Genomic DNA, 23,648 nt, shown 5'->3' on the forward strand with positions numbered 1-23,648 from the left:
TTTTAGCTACAGGCACAGCAACCGTGGCTCTTACAAGTCAGTGTATGTGAAGCTGTGGTTGTCCTTAATGTCCTGGTGTGGAGTGGTAGGGGTGGGGATGCAGCCTCTGATGGCACATGGAATGTTGAAGGAGGGTTTAGGGAGGTGCTATACTGGAGTTCTCCATGGACTGCAGAGGGAGGTGAGCCCCGGATTGTTGAACATGTAGGTCCACGAGAGTCTGCAGCATCTGTGTTTGCTGCCAGAGAAGAACCATTGTGTCCTGGTGCATCTCCCTTGCCTTTTCCTGCTGGGACTCCTGTGCCTTTCTTCTGTTTTCTCTTTCCTTCTTCATATAGTCTGCAATATTCACCCTGCAGGCCCTCTGCTCACAATCTGATGCAGCACTGGCTTGCAGGATTTTTCTAAACATGTCATCCTGAGTCCTCTTCTTTCACCTTATCTGGTTTAGACATTCCATCGGTGCAGAGGGGGAACCCTTCAAGGCTGCAACGGCAGCAGCTACAGATAAAACACAAACTACGTTGTCAGTGTAGTCACAATGGAAAGCGAAAGTTAAGATTCTGAACTCCTTTCTCTTGCTCCCCTAAAGTTTTAAATAAGACATACTGATTGACATTTCTGCCTCAGAGCGCTTGTGCACAGCACCAGCCATCGCCTGCCAGGTGTGAGGGAAATGAGGATGGAATTGCTTGGTTCCATGAGCATAGGGCAATGGCACTGAATCCTGGCACCATTTTCCATGAGGGGTGGTGACTTTAGCTGTTATCTTACTCCTGAGGATGACAAAGGCACAGAGAGCACAGCAGCTGCTGGCACCCCAAAGCCACTGGGGTCCATGTGCTGCTCGCCTGTGTACTGCAATGGTGCCCACCGCAGTTATTGTCAACTGGCATGGGAAAGTTTCCTACCACGGAAGAAGGAATAAGGCTGACATCCCTGGAAACCTTTGGGAGAGGATTGCAGCGTACCTCCATGGAAGTTTCATCGAGATTTCTTAGGAGGATTCAAGGGACATCCCCCTGCACATATACAAACTGCTCCTCATGCTCCCCACCCCCCCACCTAACTCTACAAGGGAATGAAAAGCAGATAACTCTGTCTCTCTTGGTTGTACTGCTACCTCTTCTAGTACAAGTAAGTTAATGCAAAGTCGATAGCGGTGTTCTGTTAAGTTGAGGGTGCCATCGGTACATAATCATAATGGGAATACATTTACACACTTACCCAAAGTTCCTTCCCCTGCATTGGGCTCACCTGTGCTTGACTGCCAGGACTGACTGGACTGTGGTGGAGTCTCAAACAGGTCCTGGCTCATGGCATAGCTGGGCATCCCGGTGGCATGTCCCCATCATCCGTTTCTTCCTCCTCCTCCTTGTCCTTGCTGTTCATGGGAGGGGCTGTGACTTGGGCTTCTTGGAGGTATCCACGGTGGTGTGCAGGGTGGTGATGGATCTCTGCGAAGTATGGCACACAGCTCTTTGTAAAAGTGGCAGGTCTGTGGATTGGCACGGATTGACTGTTGTCCTCCCAGGCCTTCTGCAGTTCCTTCACTTTCACGTGGCACTGCTGCTGATTTCTGTCATACCCCTTCTCCTGCACTCCCCGTGCAACCTGCTCATAGATGTTGATGTTTCTGTAGCTGGTTGGTAGCTGTGCCTGGCTTATCCCCAAAGATCCAAGGGATCCAATATCTCCTGTCTACTCCAGGCTGGAGCGTGTCTGCAGCATGTCGCTGGCATGGTCAGCTGTGCAGTTGCAACAATGGAGAGCTGCTAGGTGTGCTCAACAAGCTGGACAATCAGCAAAAGGCATTTTAAAAATTCATTGGGTTTTAAAATGGGGAGGTGAGGCAGGAGCTTCTAGCCTCTATGACCCGGTGCAGTGGAGTTCCCAATTGTGACCAGAATGATGGATGTCAGGCATGTGGTACAGCTGCTGGAGGACTGTTAGGGTCTGCACTCATGCTGCATCTACATCCATACATCAACCATGGTTCACCGCTGCTCAGGGAGGTGGTGGTACTGCATCACTGTAACAGGGCACTTGCTTCAGTGGGAGGCAAATTTGAGTGTAGACATATGCACAACTTGGTTGTGCAGGGCAGCTTATGTTGACTTAACTTTGTAGTGTAGACCAGGCCTCAGACTGTCATGACTAACTATAAGGTGGAACAGATTGTTTAGCATAAGTAGTTAACACACATTGGAAAAGACCATTCATAGACTCCTAGACTTTAAGGTCAGAAGGAACCATCATGATCATCTAGTCTGACCTCCTGTACATTGGAGGCCACAAAACCTCACCCACCCTCTCCTGTAATAGCCCCCTAACCTCTGTCTGAGTTATTTAAGTGAGATCATGATTAAAGACTTCCATTACAGAGAATCCATTGTTTACACTAGTTTAAACCTGCAAGTGACTCGTGCCCCGTGCTGCAGAGGAAGATGAAAAACCCTCAGGGTCTCTACCAATCTGACCTGGGGGAATATTTCTTCCCGACCCCAAATATGGCGATTAGTTAGACCCTGAGCATGTAGGCAAGACCCACCTGCCTCTCTGTAGTAACTCAGAGCCCTCCCTAGCTAGTGTCCCATCACCAGCCATTGGAGATATTCAAAGTGAAGTGGCCAGTTAACACCTCTGTAATCATAGGATAGAAAAGGGCAGTTAGTGGATTACAAGTTGTTGCAATAGCCATAAATCCAGTGTCGTTATTAAGTACATGATTTTTAGTGTCCAACAAAGTTATGAATTTAAGCTTCCAGTCTTGTCTTTTGAAGGTGTTGTGCAGATTCCTTTGAGGATGAGGACTGAGAAGTCAAATATAGAGTGATTGTTTTGTGAAGAGTGTTTGCCCTTGGGTGATGTGGTGGTTTTGTCTTTTATCATTTTTCTCTGTGAGTTCATTCAAGAGTGTAGTGACACCCACAAATTCTTAGCCTCAGCCTTGCACCCTATATGTAGTTCATGAGTGGCTGGGAGTGACTTTACCTGCTAATCGCTGTGTGTGAGCAGAGCCTGGATAGGCCGCTTGTCACTTTTGGCCACTGTCAGAAGACAGGATACTGGGGAAGATGGACCTTTGGTCTGACCCAGTATGGTTGTTCTTATGTTCACTAGTAGAGCAGTGTAAAAGATACCCTGGGCTGGATAGTTAAAGGGACACAGTGGTTCAGTAGTCCAGATTGTATCCTGGGGGATGTCACAATGGGTCATAATCAGGGTGAAACCTTTAGCTCCTTTGCACAGACCTCTGACCTAACTGAGTAACTGGCCTTTGAACTAACAGAGTAAGTGATCGCAGTAATAGGTTGTCCTTTGTGTGGCCCTGCCACCAAAGGGAGGTGAGACACACATTTTGCTAGTGGGTTTCGTAGCTCTTTGGTCACTGTAGAGGAACGTTTGGACTCAGGAATTCTGGGTTCTATTTCAGATCCTGAGGGGCACATACCCTGGTGCTTATAGACTCTTCTACACTCCCTACCCCTTCAAGCTTGACCTCTCCTGTCCCTGGCCAACCAGCCTGTCCTTGTCCCAGTCTTCCTCCACCCTTAGTTACCCCTTCTTGTCTGCAAGTCCAAGCCCTGTTTCTCCTCTCCTGCTCCCCCTAGTCCATTCCCTCAGGTCCTCATTGCAGTACACCAATCCCATGCAACCCAGTCCATTGTCTCAGTCTCTCCCCTGGTCACTATTCCCCTTCATCTAAGCCAGCCTTATTTATCTTTCTCTGCCTCACTGCTTGGGTGCAATGAGCACTGAGAGCAGGAGATACAGGGATAGCTCAGTGGTTTGAGCATTGGCCTGCTAAACCCAGGGTTGTGAGTTCAATCCTTGGAGGGGGGCCATTTGGGATCTGGGGCAAAAACTGGGGGTTGGTCCTGCATTGAGCAGGGGGTTGGACTAGATGACCTACTGAGGTCCCTTCCAACCCTGATATTCTGATTGTTCCTGGGCCTGGTGGATGAGTGGGGGTGAGCTGGAACCGGTTGTTAAATTTAGAAGCCCTTTTAGAACCGGTTGTTCTGCGGGGGACAACCAGTTCTAAAAGGGCTTCTAAATTTAATCGGCCAAAAGTGGTGCCTTAGGTGCTGACTCCAGGGGTGCTCCAGGGCTAGAGCACCCAAGTGGAAAATTTGGTGGGTGCACCCACCGGTAGCTCCCTGCCCTGCCCTGCCCCGCCCTGCGCCCGGCCCCAGCCGGCCCTAGCTCACCTCCGCTCCTCCTCCTCCCCTGAACGTGCCGCCCCACTCTGCTTCTCTGCCCCCCACCCCAGCTTCCCGCGAATCAGTTGTTTGTGCGGGAAGCCGGGTGGTGGTGGGGGCTGAGAAGCAAGTGGCGGCTTTGCACTCAAGCCCAGGGAGGCGGAGGTGAGCTGGGGCGGGGGGGGGGAGGAGGGCCACCCACGCCGCAGCAGGTAACCCGGGGGGCGCGCAGGGGAACCGCTTCCCGCCTCAGCCTATCTCCACCTCCGCCTCCCTGGGCCTGAGCCCGAAGCCGCCGCCTGCTTCTCAGCCCTCCCCAGCTTCCCACGCAAACAGCTGATTCGCAGGAAGCCAGGGGTGGGGCGGAGAAGCAGAGCGGGGCAGCATGTTCAGGGGAGGAGGTGGAGCGGAGGTGAGGTGATCTGGGGCCGGGCGCAGGGCGGGGAGCTGCTGGTGCGTGCTCTGCACCTACCAAATTTTCCCCGTGGGTACTCCAGCCCCGGAGCACCCACGGAGATGGCGCCTAAAGCACCACTTTTGATGTGATCAGTGGGGGGAGCGGCTGCTCCCCCCCTAGCCATGCTATCCCACCCCTAGGAGCCAGAGGGACCTGCTGGATGCTTCCTGGGAGCTGCCCCAGGTAAGCACCGCTGGGACTCCCCACCTCGGCCCCCGGCAGGTCCCTCTGGCTCTTAGGGGTGGGGTGAGCACCTACTACGGTGGCCCACAAGACCTTCCTGCCTGGTTCTGGGGGCAGTCAGGGGACAGGGAAGGCGGGTGGATGGGTCAGGAGTCCCAGCAGGTGGGGGTGGGCAACGACCCCCTCGTGGGGTGAGGAGGGAACCGGTTGTTAAGATTTTGGCAGCTCATCACTGCCTGGCCCCACAGTGGACCCTGGTTGCCACAAAGAGCAAATGCAGGGAAAGTTCTCCTCAGACCCTGCAGCTGTGGGATGGAGCATATCCAGGTCAGATGGAATCTTGGGAGAATTTAGTTGCCAAACCATAACAAGTTTCCACTGACAATGCACAAACTGAGATTTTCAGAGGCCCATCACTTGGCAACATTTGGGCAGATTTCATAAGGACAGCAAAAGGCACATCACTAACACCAGGGTGACCCTCTCTACAATGTTTCAAGTTCCTGCTCCAAAGCACGGAGTCACTAGAGCATTTCAGTGAAATTATTTTAACAACTTTTGTAACTGGACAAAACAACATATTTTCCCTTAACCTCATTCTGAGAAATGACTGAACTGTTTTTGCTGAAATTCCCCTTCCCTCCCCCACAAAAAATTCAGCCTGAGGCAGATAATTGGCATGGGGAATTTAAACCCAAACAGTAAAGTTTGTCAAAGCTATAAGCAACTGACATGAGGATCTTAGGGGAAGTGTTGGGCAATCTTAATTATAGGCGTTGTTTCCTGCACAGACTATAATTGGATCTATACAAACTCTTCCAAGTTCAGTTTGAAACAGGTCTGAATATTATTTTTTGCCACAGCTGGTTGTTAGGCCCTGGAACAGGGTTAGATATGAAGGAGCCCAGTTTTCCCATGTAGCGTCCTTGCAAACTCAGAGCTGTAACTCTGTAGTAATAAGAGATTCCTGTTCATCTCTTTGGGCCATCCAGTAGAGGGTAGCATCACTCATCCACATAAGGCACTACTACACATTAGGTAGTGACGGGTTGGTATTTGCATGGGGTGCCCAAAGTCATCAGGAGATGGAAGATGGGACTCTTGGCCCATGTGACTAGCTGTGATTTGCACAGTGAACACAGTTTGAACTTGAAATTTACTTGTGAACAGTAGCCTCAGAATGTTAGTGGAAATTGAAATAGACCAAAAAGTTTGCAAAAAGTGCATAGTTCCAATAGTCAAACTCAAAGGAAGGCTGATTTCAAATGCTAATGCAAAATATTCAACTCAAACTGCAGAGCAGTAGGAAGCGGATGAAACAGTTTTGTATTTAAATAAGACACACTCTCCCTGTTCGTGATTAGTGCAGTGTGAAATACAAAGTGTAATTCTCATGTGTACCCAGATTTGGACCCAAACCAAAACAATATGAGAATTTTTACCAAAGTATTTTATGCTTAGCCAACTTGCATTCCATTCTAAATAAAACAAATAGTTTGTGGTGTTTACCTTTCTGAGCCACAAAGGAGAGAAGGAAATGCTATATGTGGTTTAAGTTTTTGCTTACTTAAGGAATTTGTCCTATGAAAAATACTCATTGATGAGAAGAAAGCCTTTTGGCTAAGATCTGACTCAGTGTAAACCCCCTGATTTGCCCTATTCAGCTGTAGGTTTAGATTTTGGTTTTGGCCTGGCACCTGAGTCTGGTGTTTGACTCTAATTTTCATACTAGCCCAGTTACTTCCTGAGCTTAAGTAAGTGTTTATTCTTAACCATTGAGGTCAAAGCTTTGTTTTCATGTTTTCCTACTTGAACTGGTTTCACTTGCATTATTCACCTGAGCAAAGGTAATCAGTTACTCATGATTTCTTAGACTTGATAGGAGTGAAATCCTTGCCCCAAAGAAATTAATGAGAGGTTTGTCCTTGGCTTAAATCGGGCCAGGATTTCATCCTAGGGCTTCCTTTTTTCAGAGCTGATCCTAATTATTGTGTGAATTTTACTTGTACTGAGTAGTTTTGCATCTCCTCTCCTATCACACCCTGCACACTCATACACCATCTCATCACCCACACACCCCAGGTCATGTTTATCCTCTCAGTGTTAAGAGTTAAAAAATAAAATGAATGTTTCAGCTGTAATAATCTCGATGGAAGATGTTTAGTGGTTCAGAGGCTCAGATGAAGTGCAAGTGTAGAGAGAGCGAGTGAGATATTGCCTCCACTAAAGGTCCACAGGGAGAAGAAGGGGCCTGCTCCTAATTTAGCTCTTGGAGTTTTCCTTTAGCTCCAGGGTAGGGCTTCTGTTTTTCGAGGTTTATTAATTTTATTTGGGGGGTGGGTTATTTTTAGCAATTTTGGGGGTTTATGTAGATGTCCAAAAATTAGGGGTTTTCAGGGCTTTCTCTTTGTGTATACCGTAATGATTAATGTATATTATATACATCAGTTATTACAGTAGTATATACTGTAATGAGTAATCTCTTTGTAATGTTCCCTAGTGCACTTTAACGTAGTGCCGTTTGAAACAGCACTACATTAAAGTGCAGCAGGGAACCTTGAGACCAATAGACCAACGAATGTGCAACATGCTAGTGTGATTTAGAAATCATACCCCCGTAGACCGCATTACTGCTCTATGTAGACAAGTCCTTAGATACAAGTACCCATTTCTGCAGTGTTTCTGGTGTTTATCATATAACCAATTTTTTATTTCATTGGTGGGCTTTTTTTGTGTTGGGGCGTTTTATTGGTGTTTGTCAGTTAAAATTGAAAAATCAGAAGCCCTACTCAATTGGTAAAGACCTGTTTTTTGAGATGAACAAGGCATCTAGTGTTGACTTCCCAACTTGATGTGTGGTTTCTGAAGTAATAGTATCTGTTGTCCACAGCTCACAAATTTGTTACAAATGATTTCATCAAGTCTAGGTTGGAAATAAGGAGATGATTAAAAATCCTGTTTAAAAAAACAAACAAGGCATTGCTTTGGTTATTGGTATTAGGCATTTATTTGCATCCAGAGTCCTATGCCCTGAGCAGAGAATTAGGACTGTCTGCTAATGGAATGGAGAATGTGTGCAGGTGTCTGTGTGCTGCTATCTTTGTTAGTTATTAATACAAAAGAGAGAGGTTTGATCTGCCTTCCTTGCAGATCAAGTAGCCAAGAAAAGGAAACCTATTTGCCATTTGCATCTTTCATGCTGCAAGGCCATAGGCTTGGCAATTGGATTAACCCCCACACCTGAACTGCAAATACTGTTTAGAAAAAGCCATGGACTTTTCATTGTCCATCTCTGTATCTGCACATCCTTCAACTGCCCCCAAGCTCTGCACTGCCTGTGAGCTTTTGATAAGAGCCCAAGCTCCAGTATATGACAGTGGTTAACTGTTACAAAGTTGTGGAGGAATGCACACTACCCCTTTAAGATGTTTTTCTCTAACGCATCTTACCCCACAGCTCAGCCAGTCCCAGTTAACTGGCCTGGGTGCTGGCTGTTGGGAAATGCAGGGTGAGCCAAGCCAGCAGAGTAGCTGTGGCTTTTCTATATGGGGTCTACTTCAATCCAAAGTCCCCACTGCAGGGTGGCCTGGAGTATCCAGCAACAGTGGCTCCTCTGACCTTGGCCTGCTCATGCTCCCACCCAAACCCAACGTGCTGCCACACAGAGGACTCCATAGCCTGTTGATGCATCACATGGAGAGGATGCACGTAGCGCCAGGTCTATACTATAAAGGTTTGTTGGTATGTTGATCAAGTGTGTGAAAAAACCACATCCCCTAGCCAACATAGCTGTGTTGGGAAAAACCCCAGTGTAGACACAGCTATGCCAACAGAAGAGCGCTTCTGTCGACATAACTAATGTTGTTTGGGGAGGTGGGGTTACTATGCTGGGAGAAAAACTATTGGTATGAGCTGCACCTACACTAGGGCCATGCCGGTACAGCTATCAGGCAAAGTATTTGTAATGTAGATAAGGCCTAAGACTCCTTGGTTCTATTCCCAGCACTGCCATGGATTTGCTGTGTGACCTTGGGCAAGTCACTTTTCTCCACAATCTCAGATTACTCATCTGTACAATGGGGATAATACTTCCCTGCTTATGAGCTGGTAAGATATTCCAGTGTTTACTTTTTTCCACCTTTTATCTGAAGACCTCAAAGATATTTGCAAAGTGAAAAATGCCTGTTTAGAACTATTCAGATCAATTATATTATCTCACAACTCATCAGATATCGGTAGTCCAAGCCATAATTTAAAAATAAAATCTCTTTAGAAACTAAAAGGTAAAGGAGAAAATGTTCTGGGTTTCCTTTGGATTTTATAGCACTTGAAATTCCCATCATTAGGTGGTTGTGAATGTGGAGTTGTTATAAAGACTCAAGAGTTGGTGCCAGTATTTCCTGTCTTGCCGTAGTGTGTGACTCAACAGGAGCTACTTTACTACAGAGGGGATATTTTTTTCCTTCTGGAATGTTGGCCCTCTACTAAGTACACTACTGTGAAACTACTAAACGGTCATACAGCGCCTGTCAGGCTTTTTGTGCTGTTTCTTTAAATGTGTAGCCAGAAGCCAGGCAGGAAAGGGGGTGAAGATAGTTCTAGGCAGAAGCTGTACAGTGAAGCAGAGAGAGACAGAATAATTTTAGGGATTATACTGTTTTCCTTGAATGTTTCTTGTTCAATGTTTGTAGACTCATAGACTTTCAGGTCAGAAGGGACCATCATGAACATCTAGTCTGACCTCCTGCACATTGCAGGTCATGGAACCTCACTCACCCACTCCTGTAATAAACCCTTATTCTCTGGCTGAGTTACTGAAGTCTCAAATCATGATTAAAGAAGTTACAGAGAATCTACCATTTACATTAGTTTACACCTGCAAGTGACCCTTACCTCATGTTGCAGAGGAAGGTGAAGAACCCCTAGGGTCTCTGCCCATCTGACCCAGAAGAAAATTCCTTCCCAATCCCAAATACAGCCATCAGTTAGACCCTGACCATGTGGGCAAGACCCGCCAGGCAGATACCTGGGAAGGAATTCTCTGTAGTAACTCAGAGCCCTCCCCATCTAGTGTCATATCACTGGCCTTTGGAGATATTTGCTTCTAGCAGTCACAGATCAGCTACATGCCATTGTAGGCAGTCTCATCATACCATCCCCGCCATAAACTTATCAAGCTCAGTCTTGAAACCAGTTAGGTTTTTTGCCCTCACTGCTCCCCTTAGAAGGCTGTTCCAGAATTTCACTCTGGAAGTGACGCTTTCTAAGATACCTTTCCACTGTAACACGACATAGTTTCAGAAGTTGACCCATTTTGAGTCAATGTAAATAATTGAAAAAGAAAATGTCCCAGTTCAACCCTCCCTGAGAAATTCAGGCTGGTAAGGCTACAGGACAGGCTGAGTAGAGGGAATGTTTCAAAAAATTTCAAACCAAAACGAAGCTTAACACAGAGACCAGTGAAGTACGGGCAGTCCATGAATGTATGCCGTGGGGAATAGAGCTGAAAGTATTCTACAAACCACTTGCCTTCATTCTGAAAGCAGATGCTAATGCTGACATTCTTTCTACCACCCTCATTTTTCCCACTGAGCTTTCAAGCTTCTGCGACCCCATACAGCTGTTCAGTCCAAGAGATGCTAATATGGAAACCAACAGTGTTCTGTTCTGCTGATAGTTCTTCTTTCTCCTGGGCTGGATTCTTTTGTGCCTGGGCTAGCTATTAACTTTCCTAAAAACTACCTAGAAATAATATGTGGGCTGATGGGGCTTGAAGTAGCCTCTGAGATGGCAGAGTTCTGTGGAGAAAATCTCCCATAGCCAAAGTTACACTAAATTGCAGCATATTAAATATGTAAGGGAATAAAAGAAGCTATAGCAAACTAAGACAGTGATATAATACTCGGTAGTTTTCCAGCACTTTACATCTGCAAAGCACTGTGCAAATAGTCCATGGGAAACATGAGCTAATTCCCACACATTGCAGTAGGGTAGGCAGGTAAATAGTTATTGTCCCCAGGACCTGAAAAATTTACCCAACACCCATGAGCTCAGGGACTAAGCCTCCTGGCTTGGGCAAAATACACTGGTACATTGGAAGAGCTCCTGTATTGTGAGTTTCAGGATGGTTCTGGAGTGTCTCGCTGTTTCTCTGAAACCATATTCACAATTCACACTATGCACTTGATCCAACCCAAAACACATGTTGACTTCAGTGGATGGCACTTTCACAGATCTGAGGGTGAAATTGGGTTCTACATTTTATTGCATTTATGTAGTGATGTAGGTATCTAAAAGTTATGCCTAAGGGATGTTGCAAAAATTCAGAACCAACAATTACTAATGGTTTTAGCACAGACATAGTACTGCTCCATACCTGCATCACTCATGCAGTCTACATGAGCTAAACAAATCAGATCCATCTTCCGTCTAGGTGCTTAACTGCGCTACCCTCCCATGTTGTTTGCCGTGGTGTTGTAGCCCTGTTGGTCCAAGGATATTAAACAGACGAGGTGGGTGAGGTCATATCTTTTATTGGACCAACTTCTATTGGTGAAAGAGACACGCTATTAAGCTGCACTCTGAGCTGTTACTCAGCGGCAGCCCAAGCAGGGATGCTATAACTTAGAGTAGCAACCTAGCCTGCCTCAGCTAAGTTCAGGCTGCACCATCCCGCAACCAGGCCAATCTCAGGGATGCCAGTGGGACCTAAAGCTGCCTTTGGCCCAACTCCCCCTGGGCTTCACCCATGTGTGCAGGCATCACAACACACAGTCACCCCCAGTCTTCTGAACTACCAGTCCTCGGACCTGGTAGCACAGCGCACTCAATCTGGGTGGATGTTTAAATGATGACACAAGATACAAGTGAGTGGAGAATTGGGTATCAAATATCCAGACCTATGGGTCTGAGGCAACTCCTTGCATGCTACCAACATAAGCCTGTGTCGAGTATGTTCACTTCTGAGTATTTCACAACTCTTGCAGGGTTAAGCTAGATGTCAGGGGCCAAATCCTGGCCTTGGGATAAATTCAGAGTAACTCCTTTCAAGTTAGTTAGATTACTCTGATTTATCCCAGTGAAACAGACAGCAGTGCTTGGCACTATATACTTTTTAAATAGTTTTTGTTAGTGGCCAGATATCTATCTCTGAACTAAGTTTATGAATTAAGTTTCTGCCTTGAGGTTTTTATTGTCTGGTTCATGTTAGCTCTATGTACAATATTAAGTGAAACCTGTCCATGCCACAAAGCCAGACATATGGGTTACAATGCCACAAGTGACTCAGACAAATGGCTACCTAGTAACAATCTTAGAAGAAAGACAGAAAGGTAAATGTTGTCTGAGTCTGTGTGCTTGTTTGTGTGTGAACTTCAGAATCACGGGTCCAATGATACATCTATTTTGATTCAAATGTTAGGTACTTTTTAAAGTTACGCCCATGACACATCTCCAACTGTGTACAATACATTACAGGCAGTCCTTGACTTGATGACGTTCGAGTTACAATGAATGGCACTTATGACGTTTATAAATTGACATCCTGTTTCAACTTTCTGACGTTGGTTTCAACTTTCCAATGTCAGTTTTGACTTTACGATGCTTGATCTGACATTGTTCTTATGGGAAAATTGAGTTATGACGTTTATACTTAAAACGTGATTTTCAGGAACCAATTGTGTCGTAAGTCTGAGGACTGCCTGAAGTGAGTGACATGGCTGTCTGGGATAAATGGTATGTAGGGACCAAAACAGGTATCAAAGGGGTGTACTGGTGAGAGCAGGGACTGGTAGTCAGAATCTGTGGATTTTATTCCTGCCTCTTCCACTGACGTGAAACATGTCATTGGGCAAATCACACTTTCTGTGCCTCCATTTACACATTTTTGAAGTGAGGATAATGTCACCTGTCTACATAAGTTAGCGTGGCTTCATTAACATCTGTAACATGCTTGGAAATGCAGAGGAAAGTTGCTACAGAAGTGCCCAGAGTTGCCAGTAATTCAATCAGTCATTAACTGAGGAACCCATGTTCCCAGTGATGTGGGAAGATAAAGGGCAGAGGGAGCACCGGAACCCCAGGTACCTATTGCCAGGACAGCTGCCTTTTGTCACGCTTAAGAATCCTTTTGGGTAATGAAAGCAGTACGGTCACTATTCCAGCTAAATGATTTTATAATCACCTCCAGCCTTTATTTTATTTTTCTGTCCAGTCACTATTTTAATTATGATTATTTACCCCTGGGCACTAAAACCTCTTGGTTTTTGCCTTTTGGTTAAGTTATTCTAGTAACTCATTAAATGTCTGTGTCACATGCTCATTATTAGAAAGTGAAAACAACTCCCTAGCTGTGCCAAGGGAGATATTTTATGGTGAATTACCATAGATAAGTAGTAGCTTAACAGCTTGAGACTCTTCTAACATTAGGCGAGTTTTTTTTAGACCTGTAATGCATTGCAGATCATGATGCTTCCTGTACTGAATGGTATGAGGTTATTGTCTGTGGCTGGTTTTAATATAGATCCTTGTAGCAGGATAGCAGGCAATCCTATACATGTAGAAGAATTAGAGTTCTCTGGTCTCAAGGACAAGGGGTGGGGAAAAAAGCCCTACTGCTTAGCTATTTTTATAGATCTTTTCTGACAGAATTTGGGTCAGGAATGAAGCTGAATCCTGTTGAGTATCACAAGCCCAACTTCAAGAAAATAATTCATTTTAAACAAGCTGACCCCTCTCACCCTGGTGCTCCCACTGAACTATGGCACAATAGACATCTTAGCTAAAGCAAAGGTCAGGAGTGTGTGTTAAACAATAGGCTGATTTACACTGAGAAGAAGTTTGGTCTAGTGGTTGGAGTGTGGTGACTGGAAGTCAGAAGTCTTGGGTTCTGTCCACAACGATTGCACAAGGCTTAATTAAGTTATGTCAGAACATCACTTTGTGATACTCAGAGGAAAGATGCTAAAGTTCGAAGTATTGTTATTTATTTACCGAAACCTGAGACTTATGGACAGGGCTGTTGGTTGTTGTTCAGCTAGAATATTAGCATGTTGTTCAGCTGGCAAATCAGACCTCTAATATGTGGATTATCGAGTTAACTGATGGTCACAACTGGTGTTTGCCTGGTCACTGAAAGGAGATGCCAGGTTGTAAGGAAGAGATGGGCAAAGTGACATGAAAAAACTGGCCTGAATATCAACTGGTGACCTAATTTGGAACTGACCTGTGAATCTTTTGGGGTTCATCCATCAGGAGGTACCAGATGAGCATTTCAGAGTCTTCCTCAAGTGCTTGTATGTGTCTGTTCCACTTAGATGTGTGCATGCCCAGTGCATTCGAGCTGGAGAGGTCTGTGTAGCAGTACCCAATGGGGTGGAGTATGTGCTCTGCATCTCCTCATGCCTCCCTCCCAGTGAGGGCATAAAGGGCAGAGCTGCCGCAACTCTCCCTCATGACCCATAGCTGTGAGCTGAAGCTCCCCATGCTCTGTCACAGTACCAGTTTTTCTCTTTTTGAGACCTTTCTTCCTGTCAATATATAGTTAATATTTGTAAATAGTTAGGTAGTGCTGCTGTGTTTAGCTTTGTATAATGTTTTATTCCCTTTTTAAATTTAATCCTCTTTTGTTCACTGTGGAGTCAGCTCCCTTTGGCAGAGAGGGAGAACATTGGCTGTATTCTGGATTCTCCTGTGTTCAAACATTGCTCCTCTTGCGGGGCAGGTAACCGTTACAAATGGTCACACTCCTTGGTTGTTGTGAATGGGAGAAAGTCACATTAGGGAAAGAAGACCCCAAAATCAAAGGAGCGTTGCTTGTACTAGCACTTAATGGAGCAGGCAATGAGATCATTGTCAGATCCGAGACTGTCAGACACAGTATGACCTTATCCTATCACCTCTAAAAGTGCCCCATTGCTGAAGCTAATTTTTGCTAAGCTAAGTTTTGGAGCTAAAACTTCCAAAACCAGGACAGACTGGGTTCCTCTCAATGGGAGAAAAGAAAGTGCTCCCTTTCTCCAGGCCCTTCTCACAGGAACTCAAGGCCCGAAGGCCTCCCCAAACCAAAAAAGAGCTCACCAGGGCTAAAAAAAAAGACTCTGGATACTTATAGACTTTGAAAGAATCAAACAAGAGGCTTCCAGCACCGACATCAGAGCATCAGCTTCAACTAGACATTCCCTGGTACCGGATTAGCGCTCGGTACTGTTGACTCTGTCACCATCTGGTAGGTTTCTGCTGAGTCATGTACCAGCAGAACTTTCTTGACACAGCAACAGTTTCCATAGCTCCAGGGCTACAACTGAGGCTTATGAAGCAGCAAGTGGTTGGTTGTGCATCTTGGTCCCTCTGTTTCCTCTCATTCAACTGAACATTTCAACTGTAATTTTGACTTTATTGGTACCATCTTCAACACTGGTATCAACAGCTTAATCTATCACAGCTTCATCATTCCCATCGGCACTGGTACCAACTTTGGTACTGACAATAACTCCATCTACAGTTTTGGCACTGATGCACCATCTTGTTTTGGTACTGATGGCTGTTCAGTCTTGTCTGGCACAAACAATCACATCTGCACTGGTACTGACCACTGGTTCATTGGATGTACTTGGTGCACAGTCTTTGGCACCCATCCATACAGCTTTGATGCCGACTTAAGTACCAACATTAGTATCAACCTCATGGGTTAAATGGGTGCCACATACAACCCATTACACAGCTCCACCATTGCCATCAGATGATTACAGGTCTGAGTCAGAAAACAGTAGGGGGCCATCTCTAGGACATCGAGAAGATCTTGTTACTCTCTTGGCATTTCTGAGAGATGTTTGAGATCTAGATCTTAGAGAAGACACTCATACTGCAAGGAGTGTCCTTGGAGCTGGTCAGACTAGCCTTCTCTGCCATACCCACAGTGGCCATATTGGACACTCTGGGGAGCTCCAAGTACTACCTCTTCCTCAGCCTGTTCTCCTAGATCATAATGCTGAGCAGCTACTCAGGTTCCTGCTGTTGTGATCCTGCCTGTAAATGCAAGCCCACATGAGGATCCATCTCAACAGAAGGAAGGATCACCCCCTCTAAATATTGTGTCATCCTCTCCTAATGAGGCCTGGTATCAGATTCTCCACCCCAATACCAGATTATTTTAAAATTTATAAGGATTTTATGAGACTAGTGGCAACCTCTGTGAGAGGACAAGCCAAGCTTGTCCAAGGAAGTGCCCACAAATTAATAGATATTTTGCAGCTTTTGGGTCCATGCAGAGTTGTGCTGCCTGTTAATGAGGCTCTAATTAGATTGTGCCAAAACCCTGTGGCAGACTCTGTCTAGCCTCACACCAACAGCAAAAAAGGACTGATAAGTGTTACCAGGTCCCTTCTCAAGGTTATAAGCAGTTTTATTCGCATCCGACCCTGGACTTCCTGGTAGTCTTGGCTGTGAATGAACATTCTCACCACAGCCATTTTCGTATCACTCCCAAAGAAAAAGGACCCCCAAAAGTTAGATTTATTTAGGAGAAGAATTTATTCCACCACGAGTCTGCAGATGCCTATTGACAACCATCATGCACGTCTTCTAAATATATCAGCTGGGATTCGGTGGGGAAATTTGTGGACGAGCTTCCATAGGATGCAAAGGATGAGTTCAAAGTCCTGGTGTCTGAATGGCACTTTGTAGCCAGATCTTCCCTTCAGGCTGCATTGGATTCCACAGACTGCAGCTAGACTGATGTCTACAGCTGTCACCATGAGGAGATCCTCTTGGCTTCAGAACTCTGGCACAGTTGTGGAGGTCGAACAGACCACTGTGGACTTGCCTTTCAAAGGCTGTAATTTGTTTTCACAATAAAACAGGTGAAGGCTTACATAGACTCAGACTCTGATGCGTCCCTTTGATCATTAGGGGTTCAGACCCCAGCTCCATGAAAGAAGCAGTACAGGCTGCAGGAACAGTCACAGCAACATTTTTACCAGCTTAGAAGGAGTCATAAATCTCCAAGAAGGAGACCTACCTTATCTGCCTCTTATGGCTCTGCTAAGCAACAGCCTTCAGGCTCGAAGGAGCCCATTTAACTGCCCTTTTGAGAGCAGAGTACCAGCCACACATCTATTTTCCCTTTTCCCTCCCTTGGAAACAAGTTGTGCCATTTTCTTGGTGTTGGGAGTTGATCACCTCAGATAAGTCCTCCTAAGCATAATGAGACTGGGTTACACAATCCAGTTCCGGTCCATCCCTTACCCCCGCACCCCTTCCATTCACTTGTGCACACTCTATCTTGCTGTGGAGTTTGGTTTGCTCTACATGCCAGTCTTGCAGCTGGGATAGTGGGGTTTGGAACAGTCTGTATTTCATGGTGGTTTAAAATGCACTCAGTTGATCGGGAAGTGGCAGGCAGTAGCTTGTATAGTTGGGGTAACTGGTACAGTTGCCTGAAAATGTTGAGAACCCTTCTGACCTCTGGTCATGAACGTGTGGCTTACATCCCATTCCTGGAATGTTCAGACATGAAAGCATGGTACATGCTGTCACCTTCCTTCCCAGAGGCAGAGACTGTTGCCCACACAGTGCTCTGAGCACAAGCTGGGAGGAATCTGACCTCTCTTTGAAGAAATGTTGAAGATTCCAGTCACCTGTGTAAGTAATGGAAATCTAGTGCTCTTCATATGTACCTGGAGCCCTCCGTTCAGTTCCCTTGTGCATGCTGGTTCCTCTTGTCTCCCTCCACATGCTGTCTAGCTCTCTGGTTCCCTTCTGCACCTTTTAAAACCACTTTGCATAATATAGAATGAGATGCTATCTCTATGCAGTTGCAACAAGAACATTCCTTTTATGAATTTATTAGGCTCCTGGGAGGCAACTGGGTTTGGTTGCACAGGTGTCAGTGAGGTGCCAGACCCACTAGTGGTGCTGGCAGTTACAAATGAACAACTTTTTACTTGTGAAATGAACAGGTTTGATTTGCAGTCAGCCAGAAAATAGAACTATGGAGCCTCACATGTCTTTTAGTTCGTCACTTTTCAAAGTAAAATGCACATTAATTGTAAGGGTCAAAATCTTCACCTTAATTAGCATGAAAAAAACAAACAAACCCCAAACTCAGCTTGCTGAATCCTGGTACCTGGCTAGAAAAATGCAAGCAGCATGAAGTCAGGTGCAGCAGATGACTACACAGGCTGCAGTGTAGACAGAGTTGTGGTAGGAAGAGCAGCAAGAAAGCTGTTAACTCTAAGAGTTTAAAAGTGAGCATTTTCCTAAGAAGTCAGGCATACTTTTAATGTGTTTTTCACTGTATACATCTGAGAGTCAGTCTGTTTTTTAACTCACCGCCCAAACTCCTTGTCATTGTATCCTTGTATCCCTTCCGTTATGAACAGTTGTATATACATGAAATGTTTAGTATTTACAACACAACCTTGCTTCCAATAGAAGGGGAGTCAGCCTATCTAACCTGTCTGTCAAATCCAGGGGTTCTCAAACATTTCCACGGTGTGTGCCACATTTTGATAGAGATTGTCACATGGACATGGGTGCTGGAACTCGGGGTGTGGGAGGGGCTGCTGCATCCCCTGGCTTGAAGTGGTTTCCATTATATACAGGATTTACAGTTTGGTTAAATGGCTCTCAGCCCTCCCACTATATAAATTGTTCTAGCATCCCTGCACATGGACAATCACACTCCATTCAGGACAGCACAGCACCCCTTTGGCAACTACAGTAACGGCTTACAGGAAAGAGTAATATTAGAGAAGTGTTTACAGTACCACCAGCCTTAAACACTCAGAAATCATGAGGCAGGCCTCAAAAAAAATCGCAAGATTGGTTTAAATATTGGTAGAATTTTGAAAAAGGATAAATTTGGAGTGCTTTTCCTTTGTATTCTGATTTCTGAGCCCATAGGATGCACTTGGGTCACGCTTTCAAGCTTTTCCCACAACCATAAAGGCTAGACTTCTTTTTTTTTTTTTTTTTTTAAGGTGAGCCAAGATTTTCATGTATTCACGTCATTTCAGCAGCCAGAGCTTTCAGGAAAACACCAAATGTCATCATGAGACATGTGGTAGAATCATGAGAGTTGGCAGCACTGTGGTTATATGTTTTTAGCCATCTTCAGTGTGGTATATGCCTTGCCTTTTTTGGGAACAAGGACCCACATTGTCTCCTTTTGCTCTTAATTTCAGCTCTGTCTCCCTGGTCCCCTGGAGCTTGTCTCCTCCTGGAAAAACAAACAAACAAATCTTGCAGGAAAAGGCCACGACACCCCAACATTAAAACAAACAGTAGCCAAAATAACCAAGTGTATTCACTGTAGAGTAGGAAGGCTTAGGCAGGAAGGCTCTCTGAGTGGGACTAAGTTCCCCCACAGATTGGCTCAGAACACACTCTTGAAGGATACATCAGACAGAACAGGTGAGCTGAGAAGCACGGCTGGAAAACTCCCCATGATTAAGTTGAAGATTTTAAACAATAAGTACTTAAAGCTAGGCTCCAAACACCACATTTAGGTTCCTTATTAAGTGATCTGAGTACTGTACCCCCAAAAACTCCTATTGAAGTTGCTTGTGATTAGGTCACTTCTTTAGGGGCCTGAACATGGACTGAATAGGCTAAAAGAAGCCCCACAATACTGCCCTGAGGTAGTTATTGTTTTTCCTGCTTTACAGATGGGGCAAATGATGCACAGAAAGCAAAGTGTCTTGCCCCGTCACTGCTGTTCTAACCATTAGCCCACACTTGGCTTCCAGGAGCTGTCTAGGTGATGAAATCGCCTTTTTGTGGCTTCTTGCTGAAGTCTGGAAGGGGAAGAAATGCATGAACCAGTGTACTGGTTGGGGGACTGGAGAGTGTTTTTGTTTAATAGCTTGATTATCTCACTTTCTTCTCTCTCACCACATTAGTTTCAGTGCCTGCAGTGACACACAGTGGTGATGAGTGTTTGCTGTGCCAAAGGGAGACAGAGGGCACTGAACTTTGTTGGAAATGGTGTCTGCCGAGTTCCCTAAGAGAAGCACTTTCACTGTCCTCCGGGCTGACAAGAACACTGACGTTCACGGCTGTTCTTAAGATGGCCTTGGTTTCTATTCTCTATCCTTATGTCCCAGTGCAAGGGAAAGTACAGTTCATTAATGTTTGGAACCGTTATGTGTCCAGTAATGTTCTGCCCAAGATGTCATTAATTTACTACTTTGTTTTAACATGGTCCATTCAGAACTGTGGGCTTCGTAAGCTGATTTGTATTGTAAATACTGTATTTAAATCCTCTTTATTTTTGATGACAGGGATTTTTTTTTATCCCTGTGCAAGCAGTGATGAAATAAAACGAAAGCTGTTTACTCTAACATATCTCTATTGCTCCTTTTCATTTGTACTTTAAAGAACCTGATGGGAAACTTTGAAAAATGTCCTGCAAGGTACAATTCTGCAGATGTCATAGGATTGTTCCCCCTTCCTTCCTTGTTTATTTGTATAAGGCACATTTGCATGCAAAGAGGATAACTGTGTCCTTAAGAGTTCATCTGCCTCTGATTTTCCATCATTCTGTCTCCCAAGTGTATATCTCACTTGATGGGAGGCAGAAGTCCAGGCTTTCTTCCTAGCTCAGGTGCATGCTTGCTGTTTGACCACAGGCAAGTCACTTAATGACCCTGGCTCTCAGTTTTCCCATGTGTAAAATGATTATGATAATGTTTACACACCTCATGTGAAACGGCCTACATAAGTTAAGTGCAAAGTATTATTAACAGGCCACTGTTAATGATATCCGATTTTCAACTCGTTCCTAATGCCACAATCAGAGGATGGTATCTTAGATCTGAGAAAATTGTGGGGGAAAACATCAAATTTCAGTGTTACTGTATTTGTTGGTTTGTTTAACCTGAACTTTCAGCACTCACACTTCATAACCACAAAAATGACTATGAATATCACCACTTTTGGGGGGAAATATGGGGAGCCATATAATTCTGTAAAGCTCTCAAATACCATGGTCATGAGTGCAGCATAAATGCCTGGACCCAGACTCACTTACTAAAAGTGAATTTTAAACTTGGGTATTTGCCCCAAACAATTTTTGAATTGTATATCTGATTGTAAAATTCAACAGTTTTTGCTATGGTGGTTAGTTTAGTAAACTGTCTAGTTAAGAACCTGGAAAAATATTACAGGTCAGGCATTATCTGCAGAAGAAATTAAATAATTTCAGATAATGGATTAATTAGAACACGTTCTGATGTGTTTGTGAGTTAAAGTGATTTTAATTAAATATATAAATTATTGTTAACTATTTGCCCAGCTCTGTTATGACTTCAGGTCGGGGGGAGGAGGAACTGCAGCTGGAACAAGTGGATCCCTTAATGAAGATTCCCATTTCCATACAGAAAAGCCCTGCCGATAATAAAGGAGGGGGCTGGAGGAACAGCTCTACAGCGTGTTGGCGGTGGAAGCAGAAGTGTCTCCAAAGCAGCCGAAATGCTCTGACCCTTGCGCAGCTCTTGAAATGGAAGGGGAAGGTCTCTGGCCTCGCCTCCTAACCCCCTGGAAGAACGGCGAGCCACAGTGCCGCTCCTCCTCTTGCGGCAGCTGCTTGCTTCCGAGGAGAGCCTGGGAGCCAGGGAACCCCCCGCCTCTCCTTTGGCTGGAGGCTCCCTCCCTTCGGGTTAGTTTTCAAGGGCTCGTGCGATGGAAGGTTGGTGCCGCCGCCGCCGCCGCCGCGTCCCCCCGGGGCCAGCGGGTCCCGCTCCCCGGCCGGGCAGCAAAGGAGCGAGCCCAGCCTCTGGCCGCGGCGAGCCTGCGCTCTGCGGAGCCAGCCCTGTTGACATTTCCGGCTGCAAGTGCCCAGCCAATTGGCGAGAGCAGGCAGCGCGCTGGAGCAACGACACATGAAATATGATAATTTTCTGCTGAAGAGCCGTGGAAGGGGGAGGGAGGGAGAGAAAGTTGGAAGGGGGGGGGGGAGTACCGCTTGATTGCAATGGTTTGTCCGACAGGCTTTGCAGATCCAGGACTATACCGTTAACAGAAGCGTGGTGGGTGCTAAATGAGAGCGCCCCGGGGAGAGGCGTTTCTTCCCCCGCCGCCGAGGATGCTGCTCCTACTGCCCCTCAGGTGGGCTGGATGATGCATGTCGGCAGGGGAGAAGCGGGTAGCGGCTGGATGAATGCACGGGGCATGTGTGTCTGCAATGGATGGCAGCGATTGTTTCCCTAGAAGTACGCGGGGCGCATCAGCTGCGTTCACACGCTGAGATCCGGGGGCTGGGTTGGTTCGGGGGGTTTCTTTTTTGCTAAAAAGAACCAGGAAATGTGCTCCGGAGAGGTTTAGCTGGCGCTTCGTCTTCTTCCTTTGAAAACGAGGTATGGAAGCGAACCAGGGATGGGATGGTCCGAGCCAGTAAAATTGTGTATTAGTGGAGGGTTGGGTCTGTTCATTTATTGTTTTGTTTTGGTCAGAGTATTTTGGAAGAATGCTGTATTTCATGCCCGAAACGGCCCATTTAAAACTTTGAGCCCTCGTCCTTAGTTGTGATGGTAAGTACTTGACAGGGGCTGTTCTCTGCCTATACTTAACCCTGTCATAGCAAGTGGGGAGAGTAGCGGCTTCAGTAACTATTTGGTCCAAAGATTCAATAGCAGTAAAAATAATATCAGTAATGAGAGGCTGTATATTGAGAATTCAGTGTGTATTGTAACTAACCGCTGTTTAGTTTTGTTGTGACTATTCAGCAGCTGAATGGCAAGTTTATCAGTTTATTTTTATTACTCAAGGCAAAAATGACATTCTTAAAGTCTGTGATGATAATAACAACATTTATTCAGAAAGATCATTAGCCCAAACAATGGCTGTTCTCTCTTCTTGGGTTGTGTGGACAGGGTTTTTTGAGCACTGAGTGACAGCTCTCCTAAAGTGATAATTGGTGTACTGTATCTTTAAAAGGTTAAAACCCTTTTCAAAAAGGCCTAGACTCATAGTGGGAAAAGACAAGAGAGGCTTTGGCTGGCTGTGGATCCAGAAAACAGCTGCTGATTAGATTCTGCATCTTCAGGCTGAATTTATTACAGATTTTTCAGCAGCAGGGATTCTAGGAGGACGCTTCCGTTTGGGTTTCTTGACCATGGTTTATTTTTATTCAGAGGAATAACAGAGAAAGGATTTGTTCCGGCTGGAGCATGCTCACAACCTGCAGGATCTCCCATTATTAAACTGCCTAGTTTGGGGCTTTAATATATATGTTTTATCATTGCCATTGTTATTATTTGGCACAGTCAATCTACTAATCTTATTTTTATTTTAAAAGGAAGCTGATCTCATAATGAGCTTTTCCCTTCCTTGCTTGAAACAGGTGCTAATGAAAGAACGCAAATAGCATTGGTTGATCAGAACACTTCATAAAGAAGGGCACAATCACCAAGCCAAACAAGTACAGAATCTGCCTGCCGTCAGACAGCGAAGGTAGGCACTGGGGTTTTGCATTCTGCGTGTGTCTGCGTATGCGTGTGGGGTGGTGTAGTGTTTTTGACTATTGCTGCAGTTGGAGAACAGCACAGCAAGATTCCATTTTGCCTGCGCTTTCCTTACGAAAGGTGTCAGGTTGCTGTTGAGACAGCCGGTTGGGCTGTGCTGCTGTGTGCTGTGTGCTGTGTCTGTGTGTGTGAGTCTGTGTGTTCCCTGGGTGGGCTGAGCTCACTGCTCTGCATGGCGTGATGGGTGAGAGCTGTGAGCCTGAAGTAACCTTAGCTGTGTCAATCAGCATACATCGAGAGTGTAACCCTATCTGTGCCACGCTGAGACATCCACACTGCTGT

General features: G+C 45.5%; 1 protein-coding gene across 6 annotated transcripts in view; it reads left to right on the top strand.

Annotated features, from left to right (window-relative positions):
• The window catches only part of HIVEP3 (HIVEP zinc finger 3), a 493,156-nt gene that overhangs the window by 55,106 nt on the left and 414,402 nt on the right, over positions 1–23,648 (top strand). For 4 of the 6 annotated variants that reach the window (XM_078849452.1, XM_078849453.1, XM_078849451.1 and 1 more), the window contains one exon: positions 23,186–23,295. The gene's annotated coding sequence lies outside the window, so the exon portion shown is untranslated. The other 2 variants (XM_073317989.2, XM_073317991.2) reach the window with 2 other exon arrangements.

The sequence above is a fragment of the Lepidochelys kempii genome, chromosome 19 (assembly GCF_965140285.1).
Source record: "Lepidochelys kempii isolate rLepKem1 chromosome 19, rLepKem1.hap1, whole genome shotgun sequence".
Taxonomy (NCBI): Eukaryota; Metazoa; Chordata; order Testudines; family Cheloniidae; genus Lepidochelys; species Lepidochelys kempii.